This window comes from Coturnix japonica, chromosome Z (genome assembly GCF_054131305.1).
Source record: "Coturnix japonica strain WE chromosome Z, WE-NBRP24, whole genome shotgun sequence".
In the NCBI taxonomy this organism is placed as follows: Eukaryota; Metazoa; Chordata; class Aves; order Galliformes; family Phasianidae; genus Coturnix; species Coturnix japonica.
In genome coordinates this window covers 26,686,620-26,707,769 of record NC_140702.1, presented here as the reverse complement: position 1 = coordinate 26,707,769, position 21,150 = coordinate 26,686,620, and positions in this window count along the sequence as shown.

The following is a 21,150-nucleotide window of genomic DNA, read 5'->3' as shown; positions in this document are numbered from 1 at the left end:
GTTCTGTTTGGGTAGGAAATGATTTTGGACACCCTGAGTAAATTCATCTCAGGCATCTGAAGTTGCACTGGAGACACTGCTTGGAGCAATTCATGGAATCATAAAGCTACTGAATCATCTAGGCTGGAAAAAATCTTCACGGTCATCAGGCCCAACCATCAACCTGACCTGCTGAATCTCATCACTAAACTCTATCTTTTAATGCTTCATCCATGCATCTCTTGAAAGCAACTTCACCACTTCCTTGGGCAGCCCATTTCAGTGCTTGACTCTCAGTACTCTCTCGGTGAAGAAATTCTTCCTAATGTTCATATTAAATCTTCCCTGATGCAACCTGACACTGCTTTCTCCTGTCCTGTCATTTTTCATCTGAGAATAGAGACTTGCACTCTCCTCTCTAACTTCATCTAACTTACTTTAGATACTTGAAATGAATTGCTCTCTTAGTTTCTCTGCACTGATTGTAACTGCAGTATAGAGGTACCTACCTCTAGCTTTTATGTCTAGCTTTTATGTTCTTAAATAAAAAGGTATGAATACCATACCCTTGTACATGATACAATATAATAGTACAAAGAAAAAATAAATAATCTAAAAAATAAGTAAGAGGACTTTTAGCAAACTATGTAAGCCTTAACACAAATAGAGGTATGAAAAGGACATACATCTTGACATTTGATTTTTAATATGAATATCCTGCACTTCTGTAGCCTACGATTTAAGGGATATATAAACTCTGTTAAACTAACATGTCAGTATCAGCCAGATCAAATGGCTACATGAATAACAGTCCCTTCTCTAGGTATCCCTTCTTCCTGAAGTCCATCACTTGTGTTAGTATTTTCTCATGTAAACTTCGGGATAATCATGGTCTTTCTATCCTGAAAATATTCTGAAAAAATATTTGAAAGCTGCCTAAATTAAAACCTCATGAATGTAGCTACCTGACTGACACAAGAGGTAAACTTTGGGAGTAAAAATAGATAACAAAATAGTCAAGATGCTTCCTCATCAGCTTAGTGAAAGATTGGTTCCGTGCAGTAGCAAAATTTCCTTCATTTATGTGATTTATTTACTGAAGTTCATATAATAATCAGTAATTTACAGTGAATGTTTATCTGGGAGGTAAGTATCTGGGAAGTAAGTATTTGGAAGCTGAGCATCTGCTTTATCTTTGATTTGATCATAGCATTTTTTGAAACTCAGAAAGAGAATTCTAACCTACTGCAGTTGGCATAGCAGCAATACTCTTGGTGCAACAGAGCACTCAAAGGGTGGGCCACTTTGTGGTGCCAAGGGAGGCCACAAACCAGCCTGGGTCTGTTCCACCACACACAGCAGGGAACAGGGCAGGCTGGGGACAGCCCCTAGTCTAGGGTATCCAGCACCAGCCTGGGGGCTGAAAGTGGGCCCTCAGCTGCGCCAGTTTAAGATGCAGGCCTCAGCCAAGAGATGGTGGTTGCTCTGGGGGATCTTGCAAGCACATTAGAAACAGAGAAACATTTAAAGTGATCTGCTCCATGGTCTTCCCTGATCCTCAAGTCAGTCTGATAGCCTTGTAGTTTCCTGGATCCTCCTTCTCACCCTTCTTGTAGAAGGGCATCACACTGGCAATTCCCCAGTTGCCTGACACCTCCCCAGTTGACCAGGACTGCTGTTAAATGATGGAAAGTGGCTTATTCAGAACTTACACCAGCTTCTTTAGTGATTTCAGGTGGATCCCATCCAGCCCCTTGGACCTGTTAGTCTTAGGAGTAGCAGGTCACTATTCCTTTCTGAATTATTGGTGTTTATTCTGCTCCCTATCCCTGTCTTCCACCTCAGGGTGATGAGTTTAATTGAGGACAAGTGATACAACTATTAAATACAGAAATGAAGAAGACATTGAGCACCTCAGCCTCTTCTTCATTCCTGACATGTTCTAATAGCACGTGCACTTAAGAACATATTACCTGTAAGGAAAGGTTTATATTTCCCTCCTTTTTTTTACTTGCTTGTAATTCAGTACATCCTCATAGACAAATTCAACATATGTTGATGTTTCTATTAAGTTATGGAAGGTACAAATGAATCATATAATGTATTGAGAAATGTTCTTGTGATGAAGCAAAGATATTGCCAAGTTGATGAAAACACTGATAATTTTAAAAAAAGGATTGGCTACCTATATTAAACTATTATTTACTTTCCATTTGTCAACCCATTATTCTAAAAATAATTATCATTTAGGGGATCTTAAACCAGAAAATATGAAAATACAAAAATTTCCTTATATCCAAGAACATTTCTGTTAGAGGGAAGGGAAAGGAAAGGAAGGGAAAGGATAGCAGAGACTTATGAAATCCAAGGAAGCTATGGAATCAAATCCTGCAGGACTTGAACGACCAAGTCTAATTGCATGTTAGTAAGTCACTGCTGAGGAACTTCATACGTTTTTTGGTCACATACACTGTCCAGGAGGACCACTGCATTTTCTTAGAGACTTCGGTATAAGCAAATGCATCTTCATGCTAAGCTGTTCGTATTTACTTTGAGCAGTAAACTTGCTTTTCAGTGGTAGAAAAGTACACCTGCTTCTAACAAGGGGTTGTTGTATCACATGGTATTGTATAAGGAAAGGAACGGGGAACAAATAGGTCATGTAAAATAAATACATGTTTTCAAGTGAAATCTCACCATCTTACAATTTATAAAGACATTCTGACCAATAGGTGGTAAGCAAAAAAAAAAATTTTTTTTTCAAAATGCATGGTTTAGATGCTCATGCATGTGCATTATAACTTAAACAGGCCACTCCAAAAGTAGTGCCTCCTATTTATTTCCATTATTTTCTCCATTCAATTTTTTTACTCCCTTTCAGCTATCAGCTTGTTCCACTTTTTACAGGATAGCAGCAAAATTCTGTATATTAATGGGATGTTGCTGTCAGAGACTAGAGTCTCAAAACCAGTCTTACTGTCATGTCAACACTCTTTCCAGTGGATCTAATCATTTATGACCTCACTATAATAGCAGTCTCTATTTCCAAACAGAAAACTACGCATTTTGGAAAGTCATTCCCTTGGTTGCAACTCTTAACTGTTTACACTCTGGCACTGTATTTTAATTTCTGGAGTTTATATTTAATTTTGTTGATGAATGCCATTGTCAGATAAACTGACAAAAAAGGTTTATATTATGTATAGGCACTTACAGAAGATCGCTTTCCACATATAAGTAGTTTCAATTCTGTATTTCAAACTACTAGTTTTGTTGTCATTTCAAAACAAAGTAAAATCATGTTTTTCTTTATTTCCACATATTCTTCTATGTAGATGTCTGTGTGTGCTAAGTAAAGAGGCTAGCACATCTGTTGCTGTGTATTCTAAAAACAGCCATTAACAGCTGTTTTTGTGCAGCGACCAATGGTGCTCAACAGTGAGGATCTCATGGATTAAGGGCTTCAGTCTTCTTTGATAGCAGCAAAACTGCCACAAAAATTTCAACCCTGGGTTGAGCAGACATCAGGCTGTTCAGGGATCTGCTTAGCAATATTTTCCATGGGAAATTCTTTTGAAGGCTTTGGGTTCCATCAGAGCCAAACACTTTTTAAGTACTGTCTCTTAAGAGCACAGGAACAGGCAATTCCAAAGTGTCAAAAGTCATGCAGATTGGACAGAAAGTCATCGTGGAAGAGCAGAGGTCTTCTAAAGCATACATGTCCAACCTGCTAGTTTTATGTTTTTGTTGCTTCCTTTAAAAAATGTTTTGATAAAAAATATTAAAAAAAATAATACATTGTTATGTACATTAACTATATTATATATTCTACATGCAGCTGAAAAGAATTCCTCCTCACTCATTGTGGCCCAGGCAAGCAAAAAAAGAAGGATGTCCACATTCTAGAGCACAGTACCTGGAGAGGTCTCAGTTGACTGAAAGATGGGAAAAGTCCCAGTTTTGAAGAAGGGCAAGAAAGAAGGCCTGAGTAATTATGGGCCTGTCAGTCTCACTTCAGTGCCCGGCAAAATTATCTAGATTATTCTGGGAGTTACTGAAAAGCACTTGAAAGACAATGCAGGCATTGGTCACAACCAACACAGATTAATGAGGAGAAAGTCTTGTTTTATTAACTTATTTTTCTTTTATAACATGTTTTCCCACTTCACTGACCAAGGGAAGCCAGTTTACATTATCTTTTTGGATAACAGTAAATATTTTGGTATTTATTATTGTGTCCTACTGGATTAAATTGTAATATGATGGGTAAACAATTGGTTTGTGGATTGATCTCAAAGGGTTACAGTAAATGAAGTTACATCAGGCTGGCAGCCAGCCACTACTGGGCTTCTGCACAGCTCCATTTTAGGGCTAGTTCTCTTTGATGTTTTCTTCAATGACTTGGATACAGAACTTGAAGTTATACTAAGTTTGTGCACATGGGGGGGGAGAGTGCTATTGACTTCCTTAAAGACAGATAGGCTCTACAGAGAAATCTTGACTAGTTGGAGGGCTGGGCAATCACCGACTGCATGAATTTTAATAAGAGCAAATGCCAGATTCTTCATCTGAGATGGGGCAGCCCTGACTATGTGTTCAGTCTGGGGGATGAAAGACAGGAGAGCAGTGCGGTGGAAAGGGATGTGGGGGCTCTGTTTGACAGCAAGTTGAATATAAGCCAGGTTGTCAGCCCAGAGGGTCAACCAACCATATCCTGGGGTACGTCAGGCCCAGCACTGCCACCAGAAAAGGGAGGGGGTTGTCCAATCTGCTCTGCATAGCCTCATCTTAAGCACAGAGTACAAGCTTAGGTGCCACCATATAAGAAGGGCATAGTGCTATAAAGGAGAGCATCCAAGGAAGGTCTATGAAGATTATGTAAGATCTGGAAAGAAGAATGTTAGAGGAGCAGCTGAGGTCCCTTGGTTTGTTCCATTCAAAGCAGAGGAAGCTGAGGGCAGGTGTCATGGCGACCTACAGCTCCTCACAGGAACTGGAAGGGTAGCACTGAGCTTTGCTCTCTGGTAACAGCAACAGGACCTGAGGGAATGGCATGGGGATGTGCTAGGGGAAGTCAATTCAGGCTTAAGAAAAGGTTCTTCAACAGAGGGTGATGGGCATGTGTAATGCAAAGCTAAGTGCAACAGTGACACAAGAACAGCAAGATCCCAGGCTGCAGTGAATGAGGATTAACTCAAACACAACAACAGAAGGCACAGAAATAAGAGAAATAAGCTGCTTACCTTCAGAAGGCCTCAGATAAGCAAACCCTTAAATGAGGTCTAGGAAGGGGGGAATGCACTTGAATTCTCCTGGGTTGGCCCTGTCTTCCTACCATGTCCTGAAGCACTGTTTAAAGCCATGACTTAGCATTTCCACTGGAATAGGATGGAACAGCATGGAATAGGGCAGTGGGCACAGCTCCAAGTGCCAGAGTTCCCAGAGTGCACTCAAATGTAGGGATTAAGTTTTGGATGGTCCTGTGTGGAACCAGGAACTGGAGATCCCCACCAGTCCCCTCCAACTCAGGATGCTCTGTGATTCTGAGATTCTATGATTCTCCCTTATCTCTAAGTCTTTAAGTCTACAACTGGATGATTATTACACTGTTAACTAGCCATTTCCTCCACATTCTAATGAGTAGATATTAAAGTGAATTTACCACATCAGGATAAGCATTTATCACAAGGGATTCAAAATGGAAGTGGCAAGAAGACATGGATCTTACAGTTGGTAGTGCTGACAATTCTAAGTTAAACAAAAGGGGCTGTGAAAGCTTAGCAACAATAACTGTGTTTTGGCCTTTTTTCCAATTACAGTATCAACTGTTCCTTGGTACCAATGCTGTGGAGGACTGTAATATACCGCCTCTTACATCTTCCAGTTTCTAAAGAACTGTTTAAGTGCTGAATGACTGTAATGAGCATAAATACATAACTCAGCATGATTTTTTCAAATGTTAGCACTGGGGAAAAGCGTTCAAACTATTAACTTTGTACAACTACTGTAAGGGTGATTGTATGGAATGTTTGCTGATTATACCATGCATCAGTGAGCAGAAAATTTAACTACCTGCCATATTTCTTTATATTGAATACTTCCTAAACAACAATTTGCAGCACTGATGAAGTATAAGGATTTTATTTACCCTTCTGCAACATCAAGTGAATAGAACTAAGCAACTTTTATTTACAAAGGAGATAGAAATGGAAGATACATGAAAGTGAGCTCGAGTCTTCTGGTTTAATCAGTCCAGTTTGGCTTTATTTCCAGCCTTACTATTCCAAAGAAGGAGCTCTGGAAAAAATAATTCAATCATAGAATCGAGAATGGTTTGTGTTGGAAGGAACATTTAAGTCCACCTAGTTCCAACCCCCCTGCTACAGGCAGGGTCACTCCAGGTTGCTCCAAATCCCATCCAGCCCAGCATTGAATGCTTCCAGGGAGGGGGCATCCACAACCTCACTGGACAGCCTGTTCCAGTGTCTCACCACCCTCACAGTAAAGAATTACTCCCTAATATCTAGTCTAAATCTACCCTCTTCTATTTTAAAGTCACTTCCCCTCATCTTGTTTCTGTCTGCCCTTTTAAAATGTCCCTTCCCAGCTTTCCTGTAGGCCTTCTTCAGGTGCTGGAAGGCTTCTATAAGGTCCCTCCATGAAGACCATGTTTTGTTGGTAGTAAAGCTGCTCCTATCTGTTAATAGAGTGCCTCATCCTCTTTGTCTTCCTGATCGGGTGGCCTGTAACAAGGCCCCACTACAACACCTCCTTCCCCTGCCTTCCTTTTAACCCTAACCCATAAGCTCTCTTGTCAGCTCCTTGTCTATCATCAGGCAGAGCTCCATGGACTCCAGGTGGTCACTGATGTAGATAGAAGGCAACACCCCCTCCCATTCTCTGCTGTCTGTCCGTCCTATAGAGTTAATACCCATCTATTCCTACATTCCAGTTGTGAGAGTCATCCCACAATATTTCAGTGATGGCAATGACATCATAGCTCTGTAGTCAGGCACACACACGTAACTCCTGCTTGTTCTCCATGCTCCACTCATTGGTGTACAGGCACTTCAGCTGTGCAAGGGATTTTCACCTTGTTGCTACCTCTGCAACCATCTGCCTCTCTGAGCTGTTGTAGAGGACTGCTGAAGGAAAAAGACCACAACTTCGCTAAGCAAATAATTCCACCTCTATCTGCATGCTTGCAAGTGGTGTGGCAAGGTGGGGACTGAACTACTTTCAAGGCCACGTTTGTTGTTTGAGTAGCATGAATGCTGCTGGGACAGAAATACAGTTTTTCCTGCTCTTTGCTCCCCTGTGATTAGCCATTTCCCAGAGGAAGCCAGATTTCTTTTGGTATATCCTCTTACTGGAACTGATGAGGAAAAACAGAGCTTTGAATGTTATTTTCAACTGGAGAAACAATAAGAGGGAGGTTAGGTAAATGAAAAGGGGGAAGGATGGACTAAGGAAAGGGAAAACACAGGGAAAAGGAGAAAGAAACAGAAGTCATGAAGTCTGTATCTAAAAAAAAGCAAGCAAGCAAACAAGCAAAAAATTTTAAAAAGGCACTAAGGGAGCATTTTATTATTTTGCGTTGTTTTTTTTTTTTTTTTCTGCCAATCCCTGTATATTGGCATAGCCACTGTATGTCCCCGTGTCATTTATATTCTGCAGCTTCCAAAAATATGAAAGTGAATTTAGTAATTTTACATGAGAAAAGGGAAGTAAAGTAGGAGACTAACAGAGCTGCTTTATGAGGGAAATGATTTCATTCAGCGAGTGAATGAAGGGAAAGAATGGCAAGAGCTTAATCACTTTAATTTATGCCTTTTGAACTATATCCATATGGGAGCTTTTTCTTTAGTAGAGGTAGTTTCAAAGTGACCAGAAGAGAAATGCTAGCGCCCTATGTAGTCTAAGAACTGTAGATCTATTTCTTCTGATGGGATATTGATATTCATCTTTATAAATTCTGGAAGAAACATTATCTTTTATATATATTTCAAAATTGAGCTTCATGTAATATGTTGTAATTATACTTGGTTTTCACTTGTTTAAAACAACCTCAGGTATTTCTGTGAATTCAAATCAAAGCTGGACAGTTAAAGAAATCCTGAGGGGAAAAAAAAATGTCAAGTTTTGTTTCCTTTTCGAGGAGGAAAAGAAGATTTGTGTTTATTTTCAGCTTAAAAAATTAATACATTTTTTTGCTTATAGCAACTTTTTAGCTAATAGTTAATAGTTCAACTGGCTAGAAGGGGTAAACCTTTGTGGAAGAGTTTCTGTTTTATGCTGAATGAGTGAACATAAAACAAACAGAGTTGGGAGAATAAGGCAAGCCTACTAAACTTAGAGTTGTGGAGAATACATCTGCATGATATCTAGTGCAAACAGAAGCTCTTTCTTCTGTTTGACCAAGAAATCACATAGTGCAGGTTTGAGGTTAAGGTAGTAAGGGTAATGCTAAAGGACATGAAAGTACATCTTGGTGACTGAAGTGGGTTGACTGGAAATAATGTGATGAATGTAGAATTGAACAATACCTCATCTCCCTCGAGAGAATCCAGGATCCCAGACAACATCCTGACATTATGTGCTGAGTGCTTCAAAATTCATTCATTTTGCTATTACGTAGATGTGATTAACTTCAAAACAATAAAACAAAGAAAACCCACAACACAAAAAACTATTCTTTAATGCAAATCTTTTAATTTTCATATGCTTGTCTGTTTGTCTTTGCTGTTGTTGTTGGGTTTTGTTTTCTATTTGCTTTAAATTTCTGTATTAAAGTCTCTTAGTTTTGGAGTCCTGTCTATTAATCACTCACTCTGCTCCACATTGTGTTGTGGTTTTTTGTTTGCTTCTTTCAGATAGCAGTATTTCCCCCACAGACTACTACTGGTTGACAGCTCTCTAAAGTGCTACAGACACATTCTTTGTACAGCCATATGCTGTGATGTAAATACATCAAATACTCATCATTAATATAAGTAGCTATTTTATCAGATAATTCTTTGCTCTACCTAAGAGATTTGAGCAAAATTTATTATATTAAATAAATCTATCTTATGGGGTTTTTATGTATTTTTTGTTTGTTTCTTTGGTCACTGTTTTTAGATACATGTCTTTAAAAAGAAAAAAAGAAAATTCTGCCTCTGTATTAAAACACTTGGAGTCTGAAGACAGACTCAAAAGGAACTGACTATGTATAATGTCTGACTGCTTCTTTCCTGTGTCAGATTACAAAAGAATGCTCTTTGTTTTACTTGATAGCTTATAACCTTTGACAAGTTAAAAAAAAAAAAAAAAAAAAAAAAAAGGAAAGGAAAAAGAATAATTTAGGTCATTTTTATGTACTTTTGCGCTGGCTTATGCATTCTTAAAATTGTCAGTAGCGCAACATGTTACTGTTTAACAACAGAGAGGTCTGTTATGTGAGAAATTTACACAGTTCAGTTTTTTCAGCAGTTTTGTTCTATGTATACATTCATTCTGCTGTAGTTTTGTGGCAGTTTGAAACACTTTAATAAGTGAACTGCCATCAATCCCCACATCAAGTTACTGATCCAGTGTTGCTTGTGCTATTTTTTTCTCATTATATCACAAATTGAGTAAAAAGGTAGCAAGGAATCAAGAAAAGATGTTAAATGACCTGCTAAAAATTGCAGAGAGATTATAGGTCATACATGTAACAAGAATTGCAATGTTAGAATCCAAAGGAGTGTAGACAAAGACCAATATTTTTTTTTTTTGCTTTTCACATAATTGACCTATGGAGGTCACACCATCAGCAAAAGAATCTGCAGGCAGTTCCAGCATTTGGAGCTTCTCCACTTGAAACTATAGATTTCAGGTGCAAGCAGTCGTGCTGTCTGAAAATTGCAGCCCACAGATACCCCTTTTACTAAGGAAACAATAAAACTGTCATGACTCTGTTACGACTTTTTCTGTAAGAAAAAAATGAACTGATATCTCCAGCTTATAAATGTATTCATATTTTGTCATCCATTCTCCGAGGATCTCTTTCCATCCCTAGAAACTCATCTACTCTTATATCTAATCAACATCTATTGAATGGTATTCCTTATTTACCAAACAGATAAAATGGCTGGTGAAAAAGCTTGCAGAGAAGTTACTAATACAGAAGAAATTAGATTCACTGCTTTCCTATAAACAACCAGAATCTGCAAAATGTACAGGTAAATATCTTTGTGAATAAGTAGACTAATAAACTAGTCTGTAACATACAGATCAAATTTATGACTGATCGCTAGTGCTTTAAAGAAGATGGTCTCTATGATATCTAACAAAGAAGATGAAGGAAGTGAAGTTTTCATAATCAATAGTACACAAACTGACAAGATTCAGGGCACATGATTATTCCCTACTGCTCCTTTGGAAAAAAAAATATAATTTTCAGATATTTTCTGAATATAGAATTACTTAGTTGGGAAAAGACCTTAAAGATCATCAGGTTTAACCACAACCTAACCATAGTACCCTGACTCTAACAACCTTCTGCTAAATCATGTCCCTGAGCACCACATCCAAACAGTTTTTGAACACATCCAGAGATGGTGACTCAAACCTCCCTGATCTATATGCCACTCTCAGTAGTCATTGACATCCAAGCCATTCTGGAATTTCAGCAGTGTGCATTTGGTTCTGCATGTGTGAAGGAAGAACCAAGTGTGTAGCTTAAAATTTAAAAAAAAGGAAGTTGCTTAACAAAAAGAAGCAGGGGGGATTTAAGTTCTACTGGACTGTAAACAATAGCAGAATTCCACAACTCTGATAACTGTCTGTATTTATATTTCTATTTGTTATCTATACAAACATTCGTGAGTGCAGTACACAGACCTGAAACTTTTTGCCCTCTGGACTAAGAAACTGTCTTTAATTATTTTCCTTGAGAAAATAGCATGCAGTTAAGTGTCTGAAGAAGTGGAAATTTCCATGTAGGAACAGTAGCTGCCTGAACACTAGTTAGTCACTAAGAGAGAAGAAGTATCCAAGGAAGGTTTACATTTGTATGCAGAGGAGCTTGGCAATATTTTTGTATGATATTACAAAGAGCCAGATAAACTTTATGTGTCAGAACTCATGTTTTTCAGAGCTTTCCAGCTCTGTCAAGGGAAAATATTACCTTTTTCTTCATTGCAAATTAATCCTTAATATTTCTTGTAAAGCCTATCTGATCCAAAAGTCTTTCATACATAAAATAGTCAAGCTCATTGGGAAACTGTTCAACTATGGAAAGATTTGGCATCTCTGGAACAGCTTTCTGTACTTAAGCTTGCAGTACTCAGAAAAAAATATGATCCATCTTACAAGGTCTCCTTCAAGTGCACAAAACTGAGTTTTGATGAGCTCAAGGCCTGCTGGGTTAGCCTTATGAATTACAAGGAGATGACAAGTTTAATCACAGGCTGCTGAATCTGCTTCTCTGCTTCTACAGTGTTCAGCAAATCAGCAGAGTTGCACATGAGCTTCAGTCCTACAGAGTTCCTGATCACTTGCTCTGTCTATAGCATTTAGTAGCTCAGCAAGACTCTTCTAGCTGCAATGCTGCTACACTCCATAGTTTTGCAGGGCTCAAGTGTGGTACCATTAGATCCTTTCATCATAATAAGCCCTTTTTTCACTCCTGGAGATGGCACCTGACTTTTTGCCAAAATAATTTATAGGTGGAAGAAATACTGATGTTTTAGTTTTAGTTGGATTGTGGGAACAAAAGAAATGAGTTTTCAAGGTGACAGTTTTATACAATAGTTGTTCAGCAGCAGAAATGGAGTAGTATAATCTCTTTTTCTGTTATCAGAAACTACCACAGTTGGTGTAACTGAAGATTTAAACTGTTGAAAAGAGGAAAGAGAAATGTATATCACCTTTATTGTGTATTTGTATGCTGTATATGGGCTCTCAGGAAAACAAAACAGAGTTCTAAAAATAACAAACAGGAACCACAAACACAGTAGTGATCACTCACTTGCTGTAAGGACTATCACTTATTTTCTTAATTTATCCTATGAACAAAAAGGAAGATCAAACAGTTATTTATTTGCAGGGTCCTCCTAGAGGATAAATGAAGTATTGTTTTAGACCAGATAATTAATTTCTTTTTGGGTAATATGTCAGTTCCTAAGGGTTTCTGCTGTGAAATGAAGAAGAGTGTGGCGTTGAAGTTGCCATTTCTTAAATGCTAGTTGTATGCTTTATTCAAGGACTGTTCTTTTGTCATTCAGTATAATGGCTGCAAACATAGTTAGAAATGTTACCATTTTTGAAGATTATCTGGTAAGATTAGTCAGGCATATGACTACAGGCAAAAGTATAAAGGTATGCCATTCTCCAAACAGACCCAGGAAACACAGCAGGAAATGTTCTGTGAAGCCTGTGTTCCTAGATGTATCTTGGCTGTCAGATGCTCTGTAATTTTGTCTACAATACCAATTTCTTATATTAATTTATTTCTATAAAAGCAAAGGATACAATTTTCTATTAATGGAGCAAAGACTAGAGTTCTAAATTCATAGAATCATATCATAGAACAATAGAATGGACTGAGTGGAAAAGAACCTCAAAGATCATCTAGTTTCAGTGTTGCCATGAATGCTTCCAGGAATGGGGCTTCCACATCTTCTCTGGGCAACCTGTTACAGAGCATCATCACCCTCTGAGTGAAAAAAAATCCTCTTAATACCTAATCTAAATCTCTCCAGTCTTACTTTAAAACCATTTCCCCTTGTCTTATCATTATCCACCCTCATAAATGGCCACTTCCCCTCCTGTTTACGCACTCCCTTAAAGTACTGCAAGGCCATAATGAGGTCTTCCCAGAGCCTTCTCTTCTCCAAGCTAAACAAGCCCAGTTCCTTCAACCTTTCCTCACAGGAGAGGTGCTCCAGCTCTTTGATCATCTCTGTGGTCCTCGTCTGGACCTGTTCCAAGAGCTCTGCATCTTTCTTGAACTGGAGGCCCCAGGCCAGGATGCAGTGCTCCAGATGGGCCCTCACCAGAGCTGAGTAGAGGGGGACAATCACCTCCCTCTCCCTGCTGGCCACCCCTTTTTTAATGCAGCCCAGAACACATTTGGCCTTCCAGGCTGCAAACGCACACTGCTGGCTCATGTCCTGATTCTCATCCACCAGAACACCCAAGTTCTTTACAGGACTGCTCTCAAGTTCTGCCCCTAACCTGGGATTGCCCTGGCCCCAGTGAAGCACCTTACACTTGGCCTTGTGGAACCTCGTCAGGTTCACATAGACCCATTTCTCCAGCCTGTCCAGGTCCCTCTCGACAGCTTCCCTTCCCTCCAATGTATTGACTGCACAGCTCAGCTTGGTGTCATCTGCAAAGTTGCTGAGCGCGCACTTGATGCCATCATCTGTGTCACTGATGAAGATGTTGATGAGCACCAGTTCCAAGACCAAACCTTGGATAGCGTCACTTGTGACCAGCCTCCACCCAGACACAGAACTATTAATCACAACCCTCTGGCTCCAACTAGCCAACCATTTCTTAATCCATCAAACAGTCCATCCTTCAAGTCCACACCTTTCCAATTTAGAGAGAAGGATTTGGTGAGCAACCATGTCAAAGGCTTTGCGGAAGTCCAGGTAGGTGACATCCATCACCCTTTCCCCATCCACTGAGGAGGCCTTGGACTTGTTCCACTGTTACAGAGGGACAGAATCCACCCTCTCACTCTCCCCTATAGGTTCAGGATCCTGGCAGACATTGAGAGCCTGACCACCTGTGAAGACTGAGGCAAAGCACTTATTGAGTACCTCCACTTTTTTTCATGTTTGATATTCAGTTCTCCATCCTCATTTATCAGAGGGGGAACACCCTCCTTGATTTGTCTCCTCCTGTCCATGTACCTGTAGAACTCCTTGTTATCTTTCACATCCCTTACCAAGTTCAGCTCCAGCTGCGCCTTGGCTTTCCTAATCTTATCTCTACACACATAGACAACAGCCCTGTATTCCTCCCAGGCTACACAACCCTGCTTCCACTTCTTGTACATTTCCCTCTTTTCTCTCAGTTTAAGCTGCAGGTCCTTTCTCAGCTACTCCAGTTGCCCACCTCCAATGCTCCATTTCTTCTCCTGGAGGATAGAGAGCTCTTGTGCTCTCAGAAGGGTGTCCTTAAAGAGCTGCCAGCTCTATGTTCCTTTGCCAGTACAGTTTCCCAGGTGATCCCATTCAGCAGTTCCTTGAACACCAGGGAGATTGCTTTCCTGAAATTCATGGTCCTGACTACCTTTGGCCAGGCCTACATTCCTCAAGATCACAAATTCCACCAGGGCATGGTCACTACATCCCAGGCTGCCTCCAATCTTAACCACTCTAATGCTCTCCTCTGCATTAGTGAGCACCAGGTTCAGTAAGGCTTCACCTTGGGTTGGTCCATCTAATACCTGGTCAAGGAATTTATCCTCAGCAGACTCCGGGAATCTCCTGGATTGTCTGCCAAGAGTTGCATTGGTGAAGAAGACTGCTGCCTATCAGCTTCTCCCAGTTTACTATTTCCATCAGTCAGAATTGCTAGGTGAGCTTCTTGTATGCTTCTGAAGCTGACTGAAGAATAGAGAACCAGGCTGGTAAAGATCACTTAAGCAATCCAACAAGTATTGATGAGACACAAAAGCCACACATTGCTGGGGGCAAGGCAGTATGTGAGTTCTGAAAAACACAGTCCAGTTGCACAGGTGCGCACAGGAACACTGCTATGACAACATGCATAAGCTTCTACTGCTCGAGCTTGTGCTTCAACATTTCTAAAAAGACAATATGCTTAAATTATGGTCTTTAGAATGTATTAAACTGGTAAAAACAAACCGGTGCGTGAAGGAATAACAAGTTTGTAACAGAAAATTAAGAAGACTAAGGCAAAAAGTAGGTTTCAGTTTGTTGTTGGGGATAAAAAATGTGAAAAGTTATGTGAACTCATATGAATGGGTGACAAAGGGAAATATAATCTATGCAGCTAAGATGAAAGGAAACAATGGAGGAAGCAAAGACTACTGAAGTGTTCAGCTTTCCCTTTTTCTTCTCTCTCCACAGATAGGCAATTACAGCCTATTTATGATCTTTGCTTGAACAAAACACAATTTTAACTAGGGATTAAAAGAACAGCTGTGAGAATGGAAGAAAGAATCCTGAATGAATACAGGCATGAGTTACATGAAACTTGAAATATGAATACATAACTCAAGAGTTGGGCAAAGGTGCACTGAACATCTGCACAGATAACTGGGTGCTCTACTGAGGGCTCACCCTCTGGATAGCACAGGGGGCCACTCAGGATTGGACAATCCACGCCCAACCTATCTGGGGCAAAACTGAAACCTAAGTAGAAAGGTACATTGTGTTTTCTTTTTTTTTTTTTTTGGACAAGCTGAGTCAAAAACCTAAAGTTGAGCAACACTCATTTTAAATGGCTCTATTTTACCATCAGATTCTACTGGAATGTAGAGGAATCTGTCAAATAACTCTTTTTTGAGTGATTTCTGTTTCTACCTGGAGGAAGTAAGTGGAAGACAGTAGCAGCTTGGGAAGGAGTAACATTATTATTATCCTCACAAAATGGTGCAGTGAGCAACAGAGTCAGTACCTAATTGGCTTGATTTGCTGATGTTAAAATATTAAAGGATTCTGCAATATTGGTTTGCTTTTCCCAACATGGGTTCTACAGCCAGTCACAAAACTGCTTTTATTCTACTGCTCTTTTTGTAGAAAAACACATTTGAGTTGTAAACTGTCTAAATATGTAACAGAATTATTGTATTCGATATGTAGTTTTATTTTCCCTTTTCACTTAATCTTTCTTGGTGATAGTGTTGATGTATTAACATCCTTTAAAGCTCAAAGCTTACCTCCTTCTGTTTATGTTTTCTGTTTTTCTAGGCTTCTCCATACTTTCATTTTTAAAAATATTTTTTAAAATAAAAATTTTTTAAAATAAAAACATTCCAGAAAACTAAAAAGCTGACTGAACTATCCTATCCAGCCCAGGGTAGGGGGCATGGGGATGCAGGATCCAAGTGTCCTTACAAAGGACATCTGGACACGTATTTGCTACTTATATTCCCAAGAGTGAAACACTCCATCTACTACAGCGGACCTGAAAATTTCATCTGTCTTGGGGAGTGCTGAGTAGAACCACTTATAGAAATCAAACTAAGACAATGATCCCAGTTTTTCTTTTTTCTCACTATCTCTCTGCCATAGAGAAAGCACTTCTCTCTGGAGGGAAACACTTCTCCCTCCTCAAACTCAGTTTATTAGTGTACCTTAACGAGGCTTATTTGATTGAGTAAACTACATAGCTTGAATTAGATGCAAAGAGAAAGTGGAGTGATGTGCAGTCTGACATGCTCCTATGTAGGTTCCATATCCATATTGAACAGGATCACTGTGATACAGCAATGTGGGAAACTAGATCGCATCAGGCACCTCAAGTCTGCATTCTTTTACAGCTCTTATCTTGTTCTTTGCCCCCAAAATGCCATTCAAAATAAAAGGAAAGAGCTGTTGCCAGGCAACTTCTTGCCATTATCTTCAAGTCACTTTTTCCTATGGATGCCAGTTGCTGATGTCCAGATGGGTGCTTCAGACAGATAATTCCTCCTGAACTGTATACTAAAAAAGAGTAATTATACCTTTCCCAATTAGATAAGCACTAGATAACAATTAGGCTTTTCAATTATTGACTTTCTTTACAGTTAGCTCTTTCATTCATTAATCTTCATTGATTTGAGTTTGAAGTATAACAAACAGAATAAACTTTATACTAATACAAGCTCAGGTAACCATTCTACTGAGTAATCAGAAACAAAGAATGGAATCATAACTGAGATTTTTCACTGTGATCTGCAGTCCTCCTGCTGTTTTACTGTCAGCTCATCAGCTCTTAAATAAACCTAGAAATACTTATCTTGAAATGTGCCTTTTAAACCAGATGGTTTTATTACACGATAGACTTAACTGAGCTTCTTTAGCTCAACAATTTGTGGCAACAGAGCTCCCTACTACCAGATGAGAAATATGAAGCAACCACATAATTTCATTTTCATCTTAGCAGTGAGGGGTGGAGGGAGAAAAGAACAGGGAAGTCTAATTGATCATCCAGGAAGAAAGAAACTTTCTTCATTTCCTTTTTCCTAATTAAGTAATGCAATCATGGAAGAATTAAACATGTATGTAGTGGATATGGTCCTGTCATCTGTTCAGTATCAGTATGACATGAATGCTTTCCCTTAGTTTAATTTTAATATTGAAAGAAGAGAAGGAAACATTTGTTAGAATACATATTAATTTGGTCATATTTGAAGTAAAACTGTCTAGTTTTATGAACAGCCATTTGTTTTGCACATAGATCTCGGTTCTGAAGGTGAGAACTGATGACAGCTGCTTAAAAAAAGGGATTGTTTAACGAATTATTCAGATTAAGTATAAAGTACATGGGAAAAGCACTCCCTTGAGAAGAGATTAGTTACATGGATATTCACTTATATTAACATTTCTGCTTGGAAAGTAAAAACAAGGTGGAAGGTCAGACATATCACTGCATTGCCATAAACAACCTTCTTTTCTCATTAAGAGGATATTGTGCTTTTGTTACTGCTCAAGTTCCAGTGTGAAGCAGTGAAATGGATATTAAACCTGTCATGAAGGAAAAAAAATGTGAAATGTTGTAATTTTTAAGGAAGAACAATTCAGTTTCTCTTTTTTCCTAAAAGCAGCGATGACTTGTTTTGAGCAGCCTTAATCAGTGAGCTGATTCTCTCTCATGAATGCACAAGATTCTGATTTCCCAGGCTTGTACTCCTGGATACAAAGATAAATACTTTCAGCAAGGAGAGCTGGGAGGTGACTTTCTCAAGTCCCTGCACAATGCAACCCTCCCTTCAGCCTGGTGACCAGAATTTGTGTAAAATACACCTGTCTGATACGGTATAACTAACTGTATATCTCAATGACGCCAAAAGAAGAACACCCTCCTGTCTCCTATGCCTCTAACACCTGCCCTTAACACTGAAGTGGATCTCCATGATCTGAGTACACTGACTGATACTGCAAAACGTGCCAAAGGAAAAAGTAAGGATTTTTTTGTTTGTTTGTTTCCTTAGACGGTTGGTGTTACTGTGTCACTCAGGATGTTCATCCTTGTGAGGGATCTGGTGAGTCCAGAGCAAATAAAACATGTATTGGGGCAGGAAGACAAGTGAGATGGGTGTTGGAGGAAATTTCACCTGCAGGTGGCATCAGAACTTTTACAAAACCACAGGCAAAAAGTTCAGAGTTTTGATTTCCTTTGCATTGTGGAGGGTCACATAGCTGAACCTCCTGCTTTTTGAATAGCTGCTTTAACAATTGGGCTATTGTATACAAGTTTATATCCTTTGTCTCTTCTCTGACTCACACCAGATGATGCTGTGGTCTGGGCACATGACCAGCTCAGGCTCTGGAAGGCCCTGGCTGTGGTGATCCCTACGTAGGGGTAAGATGCAGACTCAGCCAGGGAACAGATATGCCTAGATGACTATGTGAGGCAGTGCACCTGTACAATTGTGCATGAGAAGAATTCTAAAGGTATGCAGGTACTCTTTGGTGTAAAAATAAATGTGAGGAGCATATAGAATACACAGAATGATCTCTCTGTGACTGCAGGAATATCATGCTTGGGTTTTTTTTTTTTCTTTTTTCTTTTTTCTTTTTTCTTTTTTCTTTTTTCTTTTTTATTTTTTTCCCAAGTGCATCACTACACAATTAACAAGAAGGTTATTAAGCATCACTATTTAGTCATAAATAATTTATGAAGTCTACATTATGCATCTCAGCTCCTTTCTCATCTCAGTAGTTCTATGGTCAGTCAAAAATAGGGAAAAACTTCTGAGCACTGCAGTGTTTACACATTGCTGTGTTATATACTGTATTCATTTGTTTAAGAATAGTAAAACAAATACTTGCTACATGCTAAGACAGTAATGAGATTTAGGTAGAGTCAGACAATATTTAACAACATTAATTTCTTGGTTTCTAGTATTGTCTATATTTAGAGTGATAAAACTACAGAATGGCCAGAAAAATAACCTTAAAATATGGAACTTTAGCAAGTATGAAGCAACTTTAACATAGCTTAAGCAGCTGCTTTATTAATTGCTTTCATTGTAGACCTAGGCTAGCACCAGTGGAATTGAACAGTAAATAGCTGTAATTGTTTCTATAGTTGCCTACCTCTCTACACATCTTTTCCACTTGGCACGGAAGGCTCACTCATCTTTTTAACTGTACGTATTTGTAAGGACTTTTATTCCCCTTGAATATTCATGTGTATTGTGACCTGGTTTTCACTTCTCTCAGTGTATGATCAACCTAGAGCACACACACATGCTTGGCATGCTTTCAAGAGGCACAGTTATTTTATATATCTGCAGAATATGCAGCCTCTATTTGTCACAAACAGAGAAACCAGAGCTATATCTAGCTTTAGATGGCATTAGTAATGAATTTCCACTTCTTTTTGTGACCAGCATTGCAATTCAGCAAACCAAAGAGCACATGTTATTTTTAGCAATTTGTAGGGAACAGCAATAAAGTACACAACTCATAGAGAGGTCGAACAGTTACATTGAACAGCTTTAGCTCCAAAGCTCAGGAGCTCTGAAAGTAAGCACATTCTGAGATATCTGACTGCTGATGTCTCTTGTTGCAGGCACTCCAGATCGTGTTACCTAACTTGTTTATCCTAAGGCCATGAGTGGAGCTGTAACAAGGGTGGGGCACGCAGATGCCTCACATAACTGCAGTGAAGCTTGATGAGGACCTTGGCCTCATTTATTTTGCAAGGAGAACTATATTCAGACAGCCTTGATTCCACCAGTATGCCAGGACTTGATCTTTCCTGTTGGCCAGCTGCCTTGCAAGCTGGTCCATGAGTGCCAATGAGAAACAAGAAGTGTAGAACCATAAGCAGTGTTTTGACCCACAAATGGTGGTAGTAACAACATAATGATAGTAATCTTTAGATCACAGCTGTATAATATCTTGCTTTAAGTGTTGTGGAGGTGGATATCTAAATCAAACTAGATCTTTTAAGCACGCACTGTAAGTATATCAATTTCCATATTAAAGTATCCCCACCCTTCCATTTTTTTTTCCAGGGTAACCTCTGGAGCTGAGCGGTTCTCTCTGTAGTTGTTTACAGATCCACTTGTGTTGTGGTATTTCTGTTTTATTTGATGTGAACTGTATTCTTGGCAGCTTCCCCACAGAAGTTCCACTTCGAAAAAGCAGATGTGCAAACATAAGATGAACACATCTGTATATGCTTAATAGTTTTCTTTAATCTTCTAGGACTAACCCAGACAGATACAGGGAAGAATTTAAAAACGTTCTGTACATCTGTTTGCTTTTTATGTGTGTAAAACTGTCCAAGCTTCCCTTTGAAAGATTTTATTTTAAGCAACAGGAGTTGGGTAAGCAAGGTTAGCAGCAGGAAGGAAAAAACAAAGTCTGCTCAAGTGGGCTGGCAGCAGGAAATGCAGCGTACTGAAATGCAGTTTTGCCTGGCTGTGACAGCACAGATGACACACAAACATCAGCTGCTAGACTTACTGATGCATCAGTAAAATGTAGCACACTGTATGATAGATACAACATGTCATAAAATAGAAGTGTCATAGCCTAATAATCAGCTTAGAAAAAAAAGATATTATTGACACAAGTAACAGAAAGAAGAAGCTGAGCATTTTTTTAAACTACCTTGTATTTTCAGCAGTATTCTTGTAATGGTTTCAGGGTGTTTGACAGAGATCTGTGATGAAATTTTACTCTTCCTCTGCTTCATCTTTGAAAACAGTTTCTCACAAATGTGTGCACTGCCTAAAACTGATGACATGAGTGGTGGTAGTGAAATGGGGTATTTTTTCTCATGTAGAAGTCTGGTAGAGCAACATCAGAGTTTTGAACTGAGTGTGATTGTGACTCTATACATTCAGTTTGAGAATTCCCCGGTACTTTATTTATGTCAAATGAACATGGAGCTGCAAATGTAACAAACAAACAAACAAACCATGATTTTTCAGCAATCTTGAAACCTGTTCTCAGATTTCTTTACCAAAATGGAAAGCACAGCTGTGTATTTTTTGCTGCTCACAGA